This window comes from Photinus pyralis, unplaced genomic scaffold (assembly GCF_008802855.1).
Source record: "Photinus pyralis isolate 1611_PpyrPB1 unplaced genomic scaffold, Ppyr1.3 Ppyr1.4_LG6, whole genome shotgun sequence".
In the NCBI taxonomy this organism is placed as follows: domain Eukaryota; kingdom Metazoa; phylum Arthropoda; class Insecta; order Coleoptera; family Lampyridae; genus Photinus; species Photinus pyralis.
The window spans coordinates 5,395,914-5,417,276 of NW_022170663.1; positions in this window are offsets into that span (position 1 = coordinate 5,395,914).

Genomic DNA, 21,363 nt, shown 5'->3' on the forward strand with positions numbered 1-21,363 from the left:
AAAATTCTGTTTCATGTTGACCGTTCAACACGTTGTGCATAGTTCATTGAAACTTCTTGAATAATTTACGCATTTTCTAGGGAAGTTAGTGTAGATAACAAAACTACTCCCTAAAATATTTGTTGTTGTTTTCCTCTTGCAATGAAATATATCCTGTCGCGCCACAAATAGTTACACAAATTACACGAAACCAGACCTGAAAAATTTGTTACAAGCTCGGCTATGTTTAATTATCGTTTTTGAACCACTAAAAATGTAAGGTGGAACACTGAGAATGAATTTGTTTACAGCTTTTGCAAAGTAATACTTTTATCCTGGTTCGCCAAGCTCCGAAGCATCTTGATGGAAAGCTGCGGGTTTTCTTGTAGAAGTAGCAACAATTCGGAAGATGCCAATCTGGTGAGAGGAATGCATCGTCACAATAAAAGGTGGTTTCCTTCTTTCGCAGTCTCAGTCTTCTCTCAGGCATTTGGACATATACACAATACCTATACCTGCAGGCTGTTTCTTCTTGCAATTAAGAATGAGAAAAATCAAAAAATACTTTTTCAATTCTGTTTATTTTGACAACAACTTTTTAACAAAGTTTTTCGTTACTATCTTGTTATATAACTTGATTATTTAATCAAATTGTGCTAACATAGCCGGCCGCATTAAACGATTCGTTTAATTATTCATCTTCATTAAGCAATGGACATAAATTACGTACTGCCCGCTTATATAGTCCAGATTTTGTTTTAATAGTCGCTACTCTGATGATGTTATCATCACCGGGATGAACTTCAATAACTCGTCCAATTTTCCAGTGCGCAGGAGGTGTATTATTTTCTTTAATTAACACGATAGTCCCTGGTTTGACATTATCTTGTGCTGTTTTCCATTTTGTACGAATTTGGAGATCTCCAAGGTAGTCCATTGACCAGCGATTCCAAAATTGTTGTTGTAGCTTTGATAAATACTGCCACCTGGATAATCTATTAGTGGGAATCTCCACGAAGTCAGTATTCGGTATGGCCGTAAGTCGACGACCAATAAGGAAATGAGAAGGAGTTAGTACTTGATAGTCATTAGGGGAAGAAGAAAGCGGGTAAAGAGGGCGCGAGTTAAGTAAACATTCTATTTCAACAATTACTGTTATATTATTATATTATATTCATATGTAAGTAATGCATCGCCTAAAACCCGTTTTAGATGAAATTTAGTTGATTTTACGCCTGCTTCTGCTAGGCCGTTGAAATGTGGTGATGAAGAAGCAGGCGTAAAATGTGGTGATGAAGCTGGGGAAAAATGCCAGTTAAAAGAATGAGAAAAATCAAAAAATACTTTTTCAATTCTGTTTATTTTGACAACTTTTTAACAAACTTTTTCGTTACTATCTTGTTATATAACTTGATTATTTAATCAAATTGTGCTAACACAGGCTCCTATCGTTGAAGTTGAAGTACATAACTTTTAATGAAAGTGCAGGGCTTCTCAAACAATAATTTTTTTCGGGCACGTTTGCCACGTATTTTTTTAAATTAGCTCACCTACTCTATCAAAAAAATTTGAGATGGCGAAAAGTACCTTAAGCACCTACTACATCATACATCACCATTCACTTTAATGTACGCTAAAACTTTTTATATATATTGCAAAGTTTTCAAACGTTCCCTTCATATTTTTCACTGAGGAAGTACATATATTTCCTTTATTGCACATATACCCCGTAATTACTTTTCGCAGTTAATTTTGTTTGACAGGCAGTTCTAACGCAAAAAAGTCGACTTCTCCATCCTGAAAGTTTATCAAATTTAAATTTATCGACGTTTGCGGGAACGATGCATCCTGATTTATGCACACTTTTTGACTATCTAGCGTCTTTATTATGTTAGAAAATTTTATAGACATTGAAAGAAAATTAAAGTCAAAGGAAATTTACGAGCGCGCGTTCCATTCTTTTCCTAGGAAAATTAGATTGTTTTTTTTAAATAACAGCGGATTTGGGTTCGATACTGCACAGCCGTGTTCCTTTCTTTAATAGAGCAATAAAATTTCAAAGGATCCTGCGCTACTTTGTTGATTTGGTGGAGAATTGCTGGCGTTGATGGATTAAGAGTATTTATTGAAGTCGATTAATTTTTCCTTTTGGGTGTTAATTTATCAAAGATATTATGACAAAATGACCAATAAACACGTTATGAATTTTTATATTGTTTGATATAAAAAGCTGAGAGTGATAAATGTACAGCTTAATCTTAAAAGCGACACCACACCAAAATTGGGACAAAGAATTCTGTAACCGTAAAAACTTTTCCTTGGGGATTCACGAAGTCCATAAATTCTAGTCATCGACTCTAAAGCTGTTCTCTAACTTTCCTCTTACTCCATTCACTTGATTAATCTTCCAAGTTCACTTGTTGATGGTATATGCTTCTCACGTTTTTGTTAATTACAACATTAGTGTACTAAAGTAAACGCGTAGGTACAACAAAACCACCCCCGAACGCCTTCAGGTGATAAAATGGAGATTAACCTTCTTTTGTAAATCGATAACAGCGGAATTACGAGGAAGCCGTCGAAGCATAAAATGTAGATTATATTTGATCCAAATTTCCACTCAATATACGCTAACAGATTGGAAAATTGTTATTTCACCGCCCATCATGCTCAAAGTGATTTGAGCCAATCAACATCATTCCTTTGCCTGCAAGCTACAAAGATCTCATTTCAAGATTGAATCGACAAAGTTGGAAAGCGAACAGTTTATTCAACTGAACCGAGCATGCGAAATTTGCCAAAGTAAAAACCCGCCGGACTGACTATCCGAGTCCTTTTATTTCAATTCGAGATCGTAAAAAATTGGAAACGCTCCTATTTAATAAAACGTTAATGTAATTTTCTATCCATCAGGTGAATTTCGAAATTGTGAAGATATTACTGTTTACCTTCCCACCCCGAATTCGTGTCTCGCGGTAGAAACTTTCAGAGTTTACGGGGTTGTAAAGTATTTCAAACGTGCATAGAATTTTATTCTATCCCGAGAAGGTATAATCTTCTTTAATTTAAAGCTCTCTGTTCAAATAACGCGAATCTCAGATTTAGAGATTAATTTTTATTCTGATATGTCTTGCCATTTTTAATCTCGGTTTCATTTTTCTGCGAAATTGAGTTTGAATTTCGTGAAGATTTATGCCATGGAGCGCTTTTAATTTAATTTTTAATTTACTGCGTTAACACGTTTACGTTGGATTTCATATTGATGAATGTTACACGAGGCGGGGGCACCTTTACCTGTAAGTTCAAGTGTTGAAGTATGAAAACTAATCGAAAATGACGTACAGTTTCGTTTACTGACAACATATTATTAAGATGCCATTTCCGTAGTTGTAACGTACTAACCATTTTTAACTTTAGCCCAATAGGTATTACTATTGACTAGGGGTATTAGTTAATGGTATTACCTACCACAGGAACCCTGTTAATTGGTCGGGTTTGTAATAATTTTGAAATTTTCACAATACGTAATTGAACGAGTTCAATCGATAAATAAATTTATTGTTAATTATTTAATAGTAAGACAGCACAGCAATAATAGCAAAAAATAATTAAAAATATATTATGTGAGTAAATAAAAAATTTCTCTCATTCCATTTACATGTATTCGTTATACATACCTACTGTTGTGTGTACAACCTGGTCGCCTAGCATTACTAAAAAAACACTGAAATGTGTCATGTATAATTTCAGGACACTTAAAAAATATCTTCAAACACAAACACAAGAACTAAATTTACAATAAAATTTAATTGCATTTATTTTGGCAAACAATTTTTAAATCGCACACTTGGCTTGCTCAAATGACACAAAACTCTAAATTTACTGGGTTCGTGACGAGACAAAATTCGAACACAATTACAAACCCCTTAAATCTAAAATTAAAACCTAACTTTCTCCACTGCTACCTAAGTAAATCTATGCACAACAAATTTACTATTCATCAAACCATAAAAACGCAAATAAAAAAACAATGTCATTTATTTTTCAAACTTCCCTATGATCTTTGAAAAGTAAATGACATTGGTTTTTAGCATTCTAGCTCGATTTGGTGTCTCGTTTAGTACCTCGTGAAAGTTAATTCACTCAGTGATTAAAATATCCCTTTATCGTCTTGTATAATAAATAACTATTACACTCTTAAGTATGACTTGTTTTCATCATATAACGAGTAACGACCCTACTGCACTGCCAAGTAAGCTAATAGAAGACCTTGTAGTACCATTCGACGAGGGAAATAAGGAGCAAAGTTTTACTTTTTGCAAATAGTTCGTACGAAAATTGCGTAAGGGCATAAAAATTTATTTATTATTGCATTATTATTTGCAAAATTATAAACATTATAAATGAAAAGTCGCGGAGAAATCACTTGGAAATCATTACACGGAGATTTTCGTACCCGCCAAGTCAGCTTTAGTGTCCGGGGATACTTTTAGGCGAGGCATTACTGGGGGTGCAGTGGGGTGAAAAATTAAATATTTGACGAAGGAAAGTTTGTATAACGTGCAAAAAATTTATTGAATTAAAAGTTTACAAAGCGGAGCGCTTTCGGCATAAAGCCATCATCAGTGTCTCCTACAAGTAAAATGAAAAAAAATTGATTTGGGGTTGAAAAATATGAAACCAGAAAAACTTACTTAGTCAGGAGTCAGGAGAGTCCAAAATTTAACATAGTAGAAGTCATCATCATTATACCTACAGTAAACATAGATAAATTAAATAAAATAAATACATTTTAACAATTAACAGCTATAAAACCTCTAAGGACTCGTCTACGTGACGGTCATAGTAGAAATAGACATCGCACGCCGTTGTCGCTGTATAAGTTAACACAAGATTGAGAGGAAAGGACAAACCAACGCGGCAAATTTGAAAAAATAAAGACTTGAATGAATTGAAAAACCACCAATGGAAACGGGTGGGGACGAAAAAATTATATTTTATATAACAAGATCATATATTGAAAATAATATTTAAACCTCTCGCCAGGAAAGATTGGCGGTCACAGAACACTTGGTCCCGGTCTACAATCTATGTTTTTCTAAAGATGTGAGCGACTTCCGGGATAGTAAAAAGACTTTTTGTTCAACATTGGCACAATCCGAATCCGGAAGTCGCTCACATCTTTAGAAAAACATAGATTGTAGATCGCCACAAGGTGTGCTGTGACCGGCAATCTTTCCTGGCGAGAGTTATACATAGGTAAGGCACTAGCTGCAACCAGAAGTATATAAGTTATCTTCATTGGATAACTAGTCAGCAAGAAGTCTATGAAGTGGAATGAAATTTCTATTCAAGCAAAGAGTACTTAATCTTTGATTCAAATTAGCTTCGAAAAATTAAGCCTGCCGAGAAATTGCTGGGGGTTTTCGTGTATAAAAAAATTCTATTTCTCTCAATTGACATTTTCTACTCAAAAGTTAACCCCGGATCCCCCGGATCGCAAACCCTAAGCAGAGCATCCCTGCACAATTTAAAGGGCAGATATGAACTGGACACTTAATTTTTCACCCGGTACTCCGTAGCGCCACTCCGAAACTCTAAGCATCTCCGGTCAGTTTCGAGGGCAGATTATGGACTCCTAAAAAACCCCGAGTAGCGACTTCTAAGCGATTTCTCCAGCTTTTCATGTACAGGGTGACTGGTTCATAACGTAGGACACGTTAATATCGTAAAAGCCATTTGTAAGTAGAAGCAAATACAATCTTTTTTAGAATATTTAGTTTCCCATAGCAGAAAAAAAGGTTGAATCTGCTTTAACTTCAAATTAGTACGTCCATAATATGGCGGATTTCTATGAAAACACAGAAATTAGAGTATCTCAACAACCCTTTAATTCATATAAGGCAATGGTTGGCTAAGACAACTTTATTAACCCTCCAAAATATACGTTTATGAATCAGTTACCCTGTATAGGTATTTACAATTTTGCAAATACCCAATGATGCAATCTATTAAATACATTTTTTTAACTAGTAGTCAAATTAATGAACTTTTTTGTCAAAAAATCGTATGGATTTGATACTTTTTTTCACGATTTTTACTATGTGTTTCCATGGCGTTTAGTCCTGTCTATGAACAATAGTTCAATTTATGAGTGACACTAGATCGCGAATGTCAATGATATTATTCAATTCGGGTTATGGATCATTATTTAAAAAAATTTCGTGTACAACTGAAAGTGTCTTTTTGCACGAATTTTGACTCTGATGGCTTCGCCCTCATTAATGAAACTGCAAATTCATGAAAAAAATATCACTTCCAAAACTTGTACAGATGTTGTACTATTTTCTACGACCTCCCTGAAAATAGGGTCATAATGTAATGAGGCATGATATAATACACATTACCCACACCCGTGCGTAATGAAAAATATTAGAATACATAATGTACGTTTAGAAGTGATGATTGTCTACAAATGTCAAAAAAGTTAACAGACGTCGTTTGGGATTTCATTTCGAAATTCACAGAAGTCGTAGAAAAAGTATGGTACGTAATTCGGTTGTAATTTGCGTATTACAGGTTTGTAGAATTCTATCCATCTGTAATATGCACTATGACAACATTATCACGTATTACCTATACTATTTTGCACCCATTACGCAATTTTCAAAATATTTTTCTTCGTAGGTACTTCTTCTGAACGCTCTTTTGATTTCCCCGTGTAGGGACGGGTAGTAGAATTTTCCTACTGCAGAGGCACTGCATGTCGTAAAAGGCGACTAACCAATGGTACAGGGTGCCATAGAATGGCCCTTCTCTTCCTACTCTTATTGGTTTCATTCGTTAAATTTCTCGTATACAGTTTGTAATCCCTCTCAAAATAATACGCAGGCTGAATTGCAAGCAAATGGTCCGTCAATAGTTTAATTTCTTTATTTCGGTCCATAAATTACTATAATAATACTATTATAGTATAATATATGTACCAAAAGAGGTAGTATTGATCATTTTAAACAGAGAAACCGGGAAGCGGGACGCTAATTTGTAATCGGGGTAATTAGGAAATGTAGAAATAATTAACTAGGGAAATAAATTGCAATTTTAAATAATAGGTACAAACAATGGGATTAGGAAATTGCAAGTAATACATTTACCTATAGTATGTCAAGTCAATATGTAACGTTATAGGTTAGGATTATAAAAGCTCAAATATCACAATAAACATTATTATAAGATCTTAATTGGTCTTTTGATCACGTCGAAGGCGTTCGCGAGGGTAGCCCAAGCTATGTGGCAATTATCAACTATCGCATCTAACAAAACATGTGAAAAACAGTATGACTATAGAATACAATTCAGAGAAAAAGAATATACAATTATTAAATTGGGTTCGACATTTTTCGTTGTTTAATGTATGTTTTTATCCCTCATTTACTTTTAATCTCGGAAAAAGTGACATTTTAATCCCTCAAGTAGAGGACTAAGCCAAAGGGCGAACGTTGAGGATTAATTCATAGACTTTAGGGCTTTCGTACCTATATTATACATTCAGGTGCAATAAAAGTTTCCAGCTTTACGAGGACAAAAAATATGCTCTAATTATTTTAGTATAGTTTTTCTAATTTCATAAACATCTAAAACATTAAGAAAAATAGTGCAAATGGAGTAAGTGGGTGTATTAATTTACAGAAAACAGCGAAGGACTGTAGCAATTTCGACCATCTGCAACGACAGCTGCAGCTTTTGCTGAATCTTTGGCGCAATATAATAACGAGAAGAATTACAAAAGTCACTTAAACAAACACATATATATATAGCAACTCTTATCTGTCATAAAAGTTAACCGCGATATAAGAGTAATATTTGCCTAAATGCTTATAAATTAAAAAGAATGGAAGCGAGATATAATCATTACTCAATCAAATTGTTTAATGTATTCCCTATCCACTTCAGTAAAAAGTAATTTTTTTAGTCAAAGCTTTTTTTAGTATAGAAGAATTTTTAGAAAATGATTTTAACTACATTGGCGCTTAAATTATTAGTTTATTTTGTGTTTATTATATCTTGTGAACATATTATGTTGTTACTTTGTTATTATGACGGTTGCACAAGTTTGTTATTACTCATGGGTACGAAATATATATTATTATTATTATTAGATATTCATTTTCCGAACCAGTGAAATTATTTATTACTTACACCTATAATACGACAGTTACAATTTCCACCTATTATAATATAATCGTTTGGATAGGTTACCCTTGCTTCTGTAATTGTTTCATTTATCACCTGTGCCATTAATTTATTGTCTTGATCTGGCACCTATAATAAGAACAATTGCAAACAATACGTATAAAAAGTACAAGTTTGTTTATACATTTCTAAAATCATTTAGTTAGACTTTCATTAAGTGTATGTTTTAACAATACTTTGGAACTTGCTATTGTCTGAAGAAGTTACAGATAGTAGAATATACCTACCAGTAGTTTGTACTATTACATAATTTGTTTGCTGCCTATATTGAATACATTATAATACAATAATTGCAATAAAATACGAGTAAGTACCAAATTCTGAACTTTTGAGTAGGTAATATCTTTCAGTAGGTGCTTTCTAAAATCCGATATAAATTTTCTAAGTACGTCTACAAGTATTGTCAACATCATAAATGGGCTACCAAATTTAAACTTCTTCCTCTTGCAATCTAAATTTAATTCACAAACTAAAATTTCTAATTGACTTCGACCGTAAAACAAGCCATACGCAGGTTTGAATGGTTTTCTGCCCAATGTCAACCTCAGCTGCTCTGTTCCACCGCAAGTACCCTATTATACCTATTGTTTTGGGTATATTTTAAGGAACATCATTTTCAATAAACTTTTCGGTCAGTGTTTATAGTTATCCTGTTTGAAGTGGCAAATTTAGCCTTTCAGATTTTCTTGTTACGTTTATTTGGTGTATTTTATTCTATTTTCCTAGTCATGTACTCTTCATATATTTTGAAACAGTGTTTCTTATTACAGGGTGTTTTTATAGGTGTGTGAAAGGACTAACTTATTCATCATTAAAAAAGGAAGGTCAAACTTTCCCGATCCTTTCCTTTGATTCATTCTTGCGTTATTAACTAGACCATGATGGTTAAGCTATACATTTTATATAACAAACTATAGATTTTCTCGCGTTCAAAGTTGTCTGGAATGGCATCGGTAATTGTAATCTTGCTAAACATTTTTTTCTCCTCAGAAACAGTGAACTTCCCTTTTTCTTGCCCTTAGCCCCCTGCTATACATAAGCTCTGAACATATTCTGAACCGTTTATTTTTACATAGAATTTCCACCCCAAAAATCTTTGTCGTACGGCTACAATGTGCCAATGGTTATCGTCCTTTTTGTTTATGTAATATGGAAAGAACTCGTATGTGTATCTGGAATAGATTTGAGACAAAGGAAGAGGAAGTATCACGCACCTGTTAATGTATAAATTTGATTGAAATAGTATCCAAATTAATTGGATGCCGAAAACACACCCTACAAAAGTGTTGGATTATGCGCGAATAATTCAATGTACACACCCTAAGACACGGACGAGCTTGAAAAAGCGATACACAGTCGCAATTTTTTTCTACCAATTACGAAAAGTAATTAAAAATGCTATAATAAGCCGAGTATCTGCAAGCGTGCACAATTCTTGAGCGGAATTAATTACACGATTGAAAATGGGTCGAGCATAATCTTGTTAATTTGCGAGAGTACGATGTGGCTGATGGGGATAAAAAAATATCACTCCAAAACTCCAAAATTTAAGGGTCATAGAAACTGCATGTCGATTTTGTAATTAATACACGCTTAATCGCGATATACGTAGGTACGTCATCCAATTACAAGCTTTTAGGAGAACTCGCCCTATGATCGATAAGCTTTAAACTGCAAATGGTTTTTTTACGCATGACTAATATCGCTGCAATCACCACTCTAAAACTCACCATTGTTCCAAATTTATGCAGGTCACGAATTTCAAATTTCAGCAAATTCGCAAACAGATATTTTCGGCGAGGCCGCACGGATTGTGCTATTATGTTATTTCACTGGTTCTGAAAGGTCCATTTGCATCTTTTAGCGAACTACTAACGGCTGCCAGTAGCGCTAAACGTATTGTTCGCTAGCACGACTCCTTTTAACGTATTATATTGCACTTCGAAACCTTATAAATTTACATCGAGCTTCTCGAAAGGTCTGTCTTACCGAAAGGCTGTATAAATAAAACTTTTCCCTTCAAATTCAATGACACCAATTCCGAGCGCCTTGGAGTACAACCGTGTAGGTTGTACGATGGCATACATTGCATTCCATTTATACTTTCCGATCACGTATTTCGAGAAACCCTAAGATATTTGTATGGGGCCGAATCTCCTGATAAAATATCATACCTCGTCCTATTATAACTAATATATAGACCTATTATATTACTAACATGTAATAAATTTGTTAGCTACTTATCAGCAATTTATAACACCTTCTGATCCAAATATTTGGTAACATTCATCTGTGATATGTAAAAGGGGTCGCGCCAGCTTAACAAAGCTGCTCTGTTTACTTTGTTAATTAATTTAAGCAATGTGGAGGTCTAGAAGCTATGGTTTATTACAACCGTATGCAAATAGTATTAATTATCTACAATGAATTACTTTATAGCTGTGACACTAGCGCTTTGTGGATTTTAGACAATTTGTGTCTCATACGCAGCTCTATTCGACCCAAATTATCTTATGTTTCTATTTCAAATATGAAAATATAAAGTGACTGATAGTCAAGTGTAAGGAAGTTGATTTGTTATAATCGCCTAATAAACTTTCTTAATCCTGAACATGGACCAAGTGCGGTTTAAGCTAATGGGTGTAAGTTTAATTGAATTGAATCTTCTTCGATGCTTTGCTTTAGTGTAAAGCCGATGTCGCATTTAGTACTGCTACATTACTAACTACAGAGAACAATGCATTAGGAAGTTAACATTTATTCGCTAGATTGCAATCTTTTACCATTCGTGTCAATGTTCTTTCATACCAATCATACAAGACATTTTACAATAAATACAGTCCATTCCATTCTTTATTATCGAAGCCCCCTTTGTACGGTACACCAACAATCAAAATGGACTGTGACAAGGTCCGTTTACACACCCTGCATAAGCTTTCGATTACTATTAATAATTATTAATGATGTTTATGAACGTCATAATGAAACGCGTGTAAATTGCATCAACCTTTTATAAAAATAGTGCCCATAAATTAAATCAGAACTGTCACATAAATAATCTAACAAAGCAAAATGGATACATAATCAAATAAGCGATAAATTGTCCTACATTTAACAATTCTAGGGAATACTCTTTTACAACGAAAAAACGAACCACTTGGATACAAATAGAAACGCAACACTCGCTTTGTGTTTACACGTAAAACCCAACCAGAACCAGATGCCTTGGACCTATATACCTATATACCTATATACCTATAAATTTCTTTTGATATCTCTACAAATTGCAGTACCTATGGCAGGATATAACGTAATTAACAAAATGATTCCATATTATAGTAATTGACGCCTAAGGCTGAATATCGATAATTTTTCTTTTAATGTTAACGTGGAAAATAATTGGAGTTGGCCTTTTTCCGAAACCGAATCCGCTAAGTAAACGTTTCATCGAATTTTCTTTTGTTTCATGAAGTTAAAAGAGAATCATCGAGACAGTTTGCTAATAAAATAGTAGCCGAGCAACAACCGAAAAAGGGCCTTAATTAAAAGTAAGCGCCATCACTTTTTTCTTGTCATTGCCTCCGTGCAATTAGCTGGCAAACTCTCAACCGCATTGATATATGAAAACTCGCAATTAAGTCTTAATAATCTGAAAACAATAAACAGAAACTTTATCACCAATCTTAATAAAAACGAATTGACGAGTAAGGGCGAAAATCGCGAATTCCTCAACTCCTTAATTACCGTCATCCGCAAAAGTCGTGGGCGTAAGTATTTCGCTTTCTTTTTATCAATATTATCGGCAAGACGGTTACGACGCCGTAAAATAATTAAAACTGCAAATCAGAGGGACGGTTGTTATGGAACTGACAGAGGAAATTACTCTTGGGAAAGTTGAAAGAAGGCAAAACGGTTTAAAGGGAAGCGTGTAAAAATTGCAACAGACAGGAAAGTAAGAGAACTGTTAACGATTTTTGGTTGTCAAAGAAAGGAACATTTTATGCTGAAAAGCACCTTGATTCGGTTTTTAATAGCTACGGTCTGTTTTACTTCTCTTTTAGACGTCACGTTTAAAAAAAAACGCGTAAGAACGCATTAGGGGTTTCTAAAACTCGACGAGGCGACTGCTTTTAGGTTCAAGTTAGACAGGAAGTAAACAAGAAAGTTCGCATGAAGCGCTGATGCTCACTTTTTGGTGTTATAAAATGAAATCGCATATTCGCAGTGCATTCATAAAAAGGATTGGCACGCAGCCACAGAATCTTATTCCACGTTGTTTAAGAATATACAAATAAAGTTCGTTTTATTCTTCTAAAAAAAATTAACAATTCGCTGAAATTAAAATGGCATTCTATACCACCGCTCAACGTTTTGCTGAAGTACTTACACAATTATAAATGCACTTCAGATTAGACCAAAACTCGTGATTCTTGTAAAGCTTTTAATAAACGTGAATGACGTTGCGAGGCGGAAACCGGAAAATGGATTTTTTTATGAAAAAACCAAGAGGCTCGTACTTACAGAATCAATAGTGATATAACGGGGTAGGAAGTTTCTATCAAAATGTACCAATCACAAAAAGAAAAGGAAATTCTTATACGATCCTCTTTCCATATCTTCCATATCAACGCGCCGCTTTGAGGAATACATGGTCGTTAACCCTTTTTAACAAGTACACATCATAAGTATGTCCCTTCAGCTTGGAAATACAAGTCGACATTTCACAGAACGTGATTAATCTTAAAACTTACCCGCTTGATTTATTACAAAACTTAGTTGTATAATCCATCCACGTTTGGAAGTTGAATTTATGCAAAGAGAAGCATTAAAGTTTAATTTATAAGTCAACTTTGATCTGGCACGACTTACTCTAATTGTCTTCGTTGATAATTTTTCTCCTGATCGATCCTAAATATAATTGTAACGTCTCCATCTACGGTAATTTATTAGATTTCCACGGGAAAATTGTAAATCGTTCAAGTTGAGGTAAACGTAAAGCTCGTTAGGGGTGCTTTTCTACACGTAGTAGCTAGTAAAAACTAAAATCGCGCCTGTATCGTTTCGTGCAAGCAACTGAGATTATTTTACGTCCAAATATAACATTTTTGTAGCGTGCAATATAATTTTATTTAAGATAGTTTTTCGTAACATTGTGCAAATAATATAATAAAAATCTCATAGTTGCATGCTAGTTATTTAGAAATAGATTTATAGTTCATGGTAAAACTTCCAAAGATCTCACTGTGGAATTTGGAATTTACGGTAATTCTTGGAAATAATGTTGTTTTAAAATTGAACTAATCAGGTGTAAAAAGTATGCATTTACCTAAATGTGAACTATTTTTTTTACTAAACGAGACCACAACATTTTGGCACACTTCTAATATTTTAATATAAGTTTGTGTTTTCCAATTAGCTGATCACTTTGTTTCCTTTTTTATTAATTAATTATTTACATTAAAGAATCCTTTCCTTAATTTCTTTAAAATTCAATTGCCATAAAATCATGACCAACTACCTCGCCAACTACTACAAATAAAATCTGAAAAAAGGATGTCAATTCAATGAAATAAGAATACGTGAGAAACTGTTAAAGATAGTTATAGGAACATTGTAATACCAAAATATGCCAATTTTGATTCTCTATCAAATGCAATCGTAAGAAAATGGTAATTTCTTAAAAAAAACTGAGTTTTTAGTCTAAAATTTCTTAAATTTGGATCTCCATAGGTGCGATCGTACGCAACTTACTTACGGTTACTAGCTACTTCCTGTATTTCCGGAAGTAGTACCATTTTGAAAATATTTTACATCGATTCGGCCTTCAGATTAACACTTAAGTACAAGGTTTTAAAAACAAACCTATTTCACTTTACCAGAAGCGTGTAACTAAAGCTCCCAAAAAAACACCCTGTATAGTGGCGATTTTAGCAATCTTCTTAAACCTAATTTTCCTATTAGGTTTTGACTATCAGCTAGCATAGCTAACAACAGGTTTTCCGGACGAGCAAAGTACCCATTTTTTTGAATTATGGTATCGATAGTGTTTTTCATTTCTTGGGGTCAGAATTTAGATGTGTGAATTATTCCAAAAAAAAAATGCCTACTGCCATATCTACAAGAATGTTTACTTTTAATCTCAGACCATCAATTGCAGCATACACTTCTATACCTAACATATAAATACGTTATGATCCGATTCGCAGTGGTAAGCCATCCTGGCATGATTTAATTTCTCTGGTGCCCTCTGCGACAAACTTAAGAAATATGTCCAGTAGAAATTGCAGTGCAGATTTCATACAGATACTGTAGGTCCGTACTAAGTTCCTCCAGCGAGTAATTGCAGGCAAAGTAATTTCGATTTTGTCTAATCCCTTGATAGGAATTTTTTACAGTTTTCAATTTCGCTGCAGTATCGTTTAATTTTACCGTCCAAATGTATTAAATTACGCAACGGAAGTTTCTTTACTTGAACTTGTGCTTATTTTTTTATTTAAATTGTATCGCTTGTGTAAATTTAAATAATTGTAATAGATAAGTTCGAGTCATTGAGTCTAGTTTATGAAAAAAAAACGTATTCTAAACGAGAAAAGTAGTTTTAAGATTTTCTTATCTTATTTGTCGGATTTTGTTTTAATTATTCATCTAATATGTCTAAAAATGATTTGTTGTCTTTGTCAATTAATTAATTCAACCTCATTGTAGGACCCGGATAGAGCATTCATGTCATATTTTTCCTTTCGTATCCAAGGCTTAAACAGTAAGAAATTAACTCGTAGCTGGAATGTAGTCTACAACACTTTTTCAATAATACAGACCAATCCGCATTGTCACAAAATTGGCAGCTTGTACTGAATTTTTTCTAGTCAGAACAGATTGATCATCTTCTATGCTTTAATACTTAATGGAATTTAATTTAAAATTCGAACAAAAATTTTTCTTGAGGGCCTCAAAAAAAAGGCAGTGTATAACCTTCCTTTTTTTACCAAAATTCGACTACACCAAAATTTCCCGGGAAAACACTTTTTCTTATTAATTTGGGTGCGTAGAATCCAAATCAATTTGTACTTTTTCGATCAAACTTCTCAATCAAAAGTTACAGACTAGAAACCAATTTCAAAAGAAAATTCAAAGGGCAATTTTTTTTCAGAGCTCAAATAAAGGCAGTGTATATCTTTCCTTTTTTACCAAAAATCGACTGCACCAAAATTTCTCGGGAAAACACTTTTTCTTATTAATTTGGGTGCGTAGAATCCAAATCAATTTGTACTTTTTCGATCAGACTTCTCAATCAAAAGTTATAGACTAGAAACCAATTTCGAAAAAAAATTCAAAGGGCTGTAACTTTTGAACTAGTAGCCCAATCTTGGAACTGTTTGAGATTATGGATTCTACAGGCAGGGGGGGGGCGGGTGGCGATTGCCACCTGGCCTGTAGATCATAATGGCCCGTTGGAATTTTATAAGTATGTGCTGTATTTAGTTTCTTGCACTATTAATAAATTATTAACACGTTTCTCTAATTGGGGTTGATGTTAGGTTGTTAAAAAATTCTGTTTTAATTGAAGTGTTTTACAATGAATTTATCATTTTTTGTCGTAGCATGAAAGTGCTGAAATACAATGATAGGCGACGCACCTCGTTTGGATTGTATATTATGTTACTTTTAATTATCAGCTGCAATTTAAGAAAAAAACTGTATGGTAATTGATTTTCGAGAAAGGAGTACTTTAAAATGTTTTTGTGGTGCACCTCAGAGCTACCCCCCCCCCCCCCCCCCCCCGAGCCACCTTCATTACTAGACTAATACTTTAATGGCCCGTAACCTATGCAATTCCACCTGGCCCGTAAGTATCCAGTCCGCCCCTGAAAGTTTTGGTGGTCAGGTGCAATCTCCCGTATAAATCTGAGGAATATAAGCAGTAAACATAGGGTAAAGTGTCAAATTAATGTCTGGCAATGCCAGCTCAGAGATATTACCTAGCTCATTCCATTACAGCTACAAACTTATTTAATTAGCTGCAATGTAATAAGCATATGTGTATGTAAAGTTAGAACTTGATCTTATATTATTAAGTATCAACGCGTCCATTTTGGGAATTATACTGTTAATTAATTTAAAGTGCTAGTAGTCAGATATAAAATTCTCATACAATTTGTGCAATATTGCGTACTTATTAGAGCTTAGTACCCTACAGGCCCAGGAATAATGGATTTCCGATAACGCTTTAATTACTATAACAGCTGTGTGCGAGTAGTGAGGTAGTCCGTGCTGTAGGCATACTCAGTGGATCGTTGCGAGAGAGAAATGACAAAGACGTATTATAAAGCTGTCACTATTTCCAAATCGCAAATTATAGGGCCGATAAAATGAAATTAAACAACGACAATTGAGTTTGGGTTTAATTGCCTTACACAAAGTACTTGACTAAAATTTAATAGGGTCACGTGGGGCCCCAAGCGCGCATTGTTTTCGATTTTGTGGAAATTGTAGTAGTCTTGGGCAATTACCATAATAGTCACTGATGGTATTTAAACTTCCTTGATTTTCAGATACATACATCTATATTACGTATAAAATGGACTAGGGCTTCTGATTAAAATGTATGGCACCCCTTAAAAATCCATTCCCCTAAATTGCCCGCAGCTTTATTTCATTCTAAAATGAGTTATTGCCGACATATCGTGGTAATGCGCGTTATTTGACCAGACATGTACTTGTATGGGAAAGGAGCCAAAAGAAAATTGTAGCAATTTTAAATTTCTCAATACCGAAGTGTTGCGTTACACCATGAAATACGAGTAGTAACAGAACGAAAGATAAATATAGCAATAGTTGACATAGAATATAGAAATAAAAGTACGAGGTGGAAACAGACTAATAGAACGAGAACAAAAAAGGTTGTCAATACAAAAAATGAACTGAATAGCATGTGCTTCAAATTCCCGTTGAGAGAGAACGGTTTTCATAAAAAGCATGATTGCAAATTGAAAAAAATACACAATAGCACGTATGTGAGGGTAATTTAAGGTCTTGTATTCCACAAATTCAGCCCTTTGTATTTTGGACGTCCTCAATTTTGTTATCTTATACAATTCTCTACGCCCTTGTTATTATATCTACACATTTATTCCTTTTATTTCCCTTCGACGTAACATTTTCCTTTACGATGTTATTACGATATAATTTATAATGTTGAAGAGGAATGTCAATTTGAATCTAAACATTGATACATCATCTCCCTAATTTCCAGATTTTAACGTTTGAAAGGAAAATATTCGGAATGTTTTAGATTTTCGATCGTGGGGATTCGTCAATATTTTATTATACCTCACAATGATCCGATTAGTCCCTTTTTTGTGCGTTTATTTCACTCCAAACATAACTGAATAATTCATGAGGCACCGGTTCTCCTGAACTTTTTATTTTTATATGAGAAACTTTTGATGTCATAAGCGCGTTATCCATAACATGTGCATGCGGTTTCAATCAAATGCATATAGGGGTTGTTGTGCATTGTTGGCAAGCAGAGATGCTGTTGTTCGTCATTGATAGCATTGAAATATGCGCTTATGTAGAGCGGTAGTCCGCTTTTAGTACAAAACTACAATGTTATGTCTAATTCCAGCTGAAATTACAAAAGCCCTTGAGCGGGTTTTGTGTTTTACGCGAGCAAATATTTCCGTAATCAAAACACACATACATGCACCATGCAGCTCTATAAGAAACCATAACCTATCAGTATTGTACAGCTTCAGATTTTTTTCCCAGTTCTCGACTATTTTAAGTAATTTTATAGACTGACAAAATAAAGGTGTCCTATTCAGTAGTTACTGTTGAGCTCATACGCAGAATTCAGTATTTTCAGAGAGCGAAATCAGGTTTTTCCAATTTAATTTGCTCTAGTTTTGTTATTCTGTGTAGATAGTCATTTGTGTAATGGTTCTGATTTTTGTTCTAAAATCTTGAATTGCAGCACTCGGTAGTTTTGCTACGGGGTAATAAAATTAAGTCCATTCGTCATTGAGTTGCCATCAAGGTGTGTCATATTCTGTATTGTCACCCGTTTCTCTAGTGGAAAATGAGTCTGATTTTAGTAAGGTGGAGAGAAAATTAGAAAGTTTGTGAAAATTTATTGTTCTCCGTTATTTACCCAGGCTTTGGGTTCTCTGGTTATCCCACCTGTAGGTGTTCCGTTGATACTACCTAGGTTAGCAGTACTTTAGTTTCCTATTCATAATTGTGTTATGAATTTGAATTTGTACCAACCAATTACTCTGAAAGGAATTCAACTGCAACTTCCAATTATGTTGCGTATCAAAAAATGTTTCATCCGTTCACCGTCATAAATTAATGAAACTGATCTAATTTAGTACATCATTAGGTAGGTTCTTTTAGAATAATTCAGAAAATGGGCTACTCCCTTTTTACTAGAGCACTCGAGAAGAACACGTTAGCAACAATGGTTGTAAATATAAACGAGGACACTTTAGTTTATATTCATTTCTTCAAATTTAAGGGGTTGGTTTACGCATAGGCCGGGTAGGTTAAAAACTTCTGCCTAGAAAAAGGGCAGCGTCAAGAAAGTAACTAACTAACCTAATACCAATTTCGAAACCCTAAAAAAACTATCTTATCCAGTGAAACAGTAAAAAAACAACTCAATACACTCTTCTTTCTTAACTTAACTTCATCAGTTCACTTGATTGCACTTCACTAAACTTCAGGAAACTTGACTTAAACTTCACTTCAGTTCTATAGGAATTGTAAACAGGGTACATTTTTTCTTTTTCTTCCTCCTTTTCTAATTTATAATCTTGCCTCTCATTATGCTTCTTATTCTTAAATTAACTTGCCTTTCTTGAATGGCCCTTCAAATCTTACTTCAAGTTCTCCTCATAATCGCTGATCAATCTTCTATTGCTAACACCATCTTGATAAAAAAGTTTTCTCTTCATTGGTGATTCTAATTTTCCAACTAATTTCTTTAAGCTGACTGCGTAATAATTGTACCTCTTCAATTCCTTCCTCTTTTCCACTTCGCAAGTAACTTCTCAACATCTAAAATTATACAGTGGTGTTAAAAAGTCGTGCATCACACAAAATTCTTGAAAATAGAACTTTAAGGCACTTACCGCAAATATTTTTCACCCAATTACTCTATATATCAAACAATCACTCAATTTATATTATAATAAAATAGAATGACAGAAAAAATTTTGAGATTGATGAAGCAATGCAGTTGGAAAAATGTTTTATTCAAAATTAAAAAAATGAGGTAATGTAAATTAAGACAGTATTTTAGATAATATTGGGTTAATTTAAACTAATTTTAATATTTAATTGGCCAGCCCTTGTTTTTGATAACTAGTTCACATCTTTTTGGCATGGAATTTACCAATTTTTTCAGTTCCTCCAATGAAATGCAGTGATACCAGGTGTGGATTAGAGATTCGATCAATTCTGTCTTATTTGTGTTTTCTTTTGGATATGGTATTCGATATCCTTTGCCACAAATTCTCGATAGGATTAAGGTGCGGAGATTGCGCTGGCCAGTCCAACCTATTGATTTTATTCCTCTCCATCCATGATTGAACCAATTTTGCTCTATGGCTCTACTTGACCAAACAGGTCTCTTCCACTGGGTAGCATCTTGTCTTGCAGTACATTGATGTATTTGGCAGCGTTCATCATTCCAGAGACGACGTGTAATCGACCCCATATCCCCATATCATAACGGAGATTGGATGTTTAATTGTTGAAAGAACACATTTTGGCAAAAATTCTTCACCGGGAAACCTTCTGACGTAAGTGTTTCCGGCATGGTTATTGATATTAAAAGTAGATTCGTCGCTAAATAATACATTTCGTAACACCTTTCGTAAGGAAATTACTTCACGTAAATTAATGATAGATGGTGTACCGTACTCTTTCACAGATTGCACTCATTTAGCCATTTATAACAAGTGTTACACAAATTATTCCCAGACTTTAATATCAAATACTGCGTATGCGTATATTGTACATGAGAATGTGAAGCTAAAGTAAACAATCAAGCGTCCCTTAAGCTAACCCCAATTCTGCCTTTATGGAGCGTCTTTATGTATTTTATTCCTTAGTAGGGTTCCGAAGATATGGGGACCCCTCCATGCCGATAGTTAATATTTTTCACTTCTAAGGATATCGACTACCAAAGTAAGGGGAAGATTGCGTTAAATGGCAATAAACGTAGAACGTCGCTATCTAAACGATCGACTCCCCATCAAACGACAATGGTGAATAATTTATTTGGAAGTGGATATTCTTCATGTATCTCATAATAAATTATTTGCGAAGTTCTGAAATGCAAACAGCGAACTTAAACTTTTAAGTTTGGAATTAATCAAACAATCTGAGAAAGTTACAATGGAATTGTAATGGAAATTTACCTTGGGTAAATGATTCGTGTGATTTCAGATTTGCAATTTCGTGTAAATACCGACTTCAGTTTTAATTAAACGCGGTCTCGCTTCGTGGATGATTTTTGGTGTAAGGAAGACGCACCTATCAATGTTGACATACGAATCAACAGCAAAAGAGAGAACGTGGTGGCAGGCTGAAGACTTAAGTGGAACGCACCGCTTTAATATCATATTTACCGTCAATTTGAAATTCATTTAGACCATGTGCTTTTTAACAACGCCAAAGGAAAGCAATAAATGACTGCTAATGAAGCCGAGCTTACAAAGTTTTCTAATATATTTTATATTATGACTGCCTTTAATGAAAACTCGCTGTGAATTTGGGAGCGGTTGTATAGGCGCACTCCGATTATAATAGCGCCAGATTTTATATTTGCGCTTTATCAAATGTGAATTTTTGTTAGGGACTTTCCTTTTTAATTTTGAGAATATTTTATAATTCTAATCCTGGAGCAAGGGCTAAAAAGAGGGCGTAATTGAGATTTCTTTGAATCGAATTTCTGATTTCACAAAGAAATTTTGTATTTATATTAAAATGTCACCGAACACCGCGCCACTAAATTATTACCTTCATTTTCGTTTTACTTCAAGACAAGCTGATAATAACGGAAGCATGGAAACTGTATACAATAGCATAATACATTTTCGGTATTTATATAGTCTATTATTT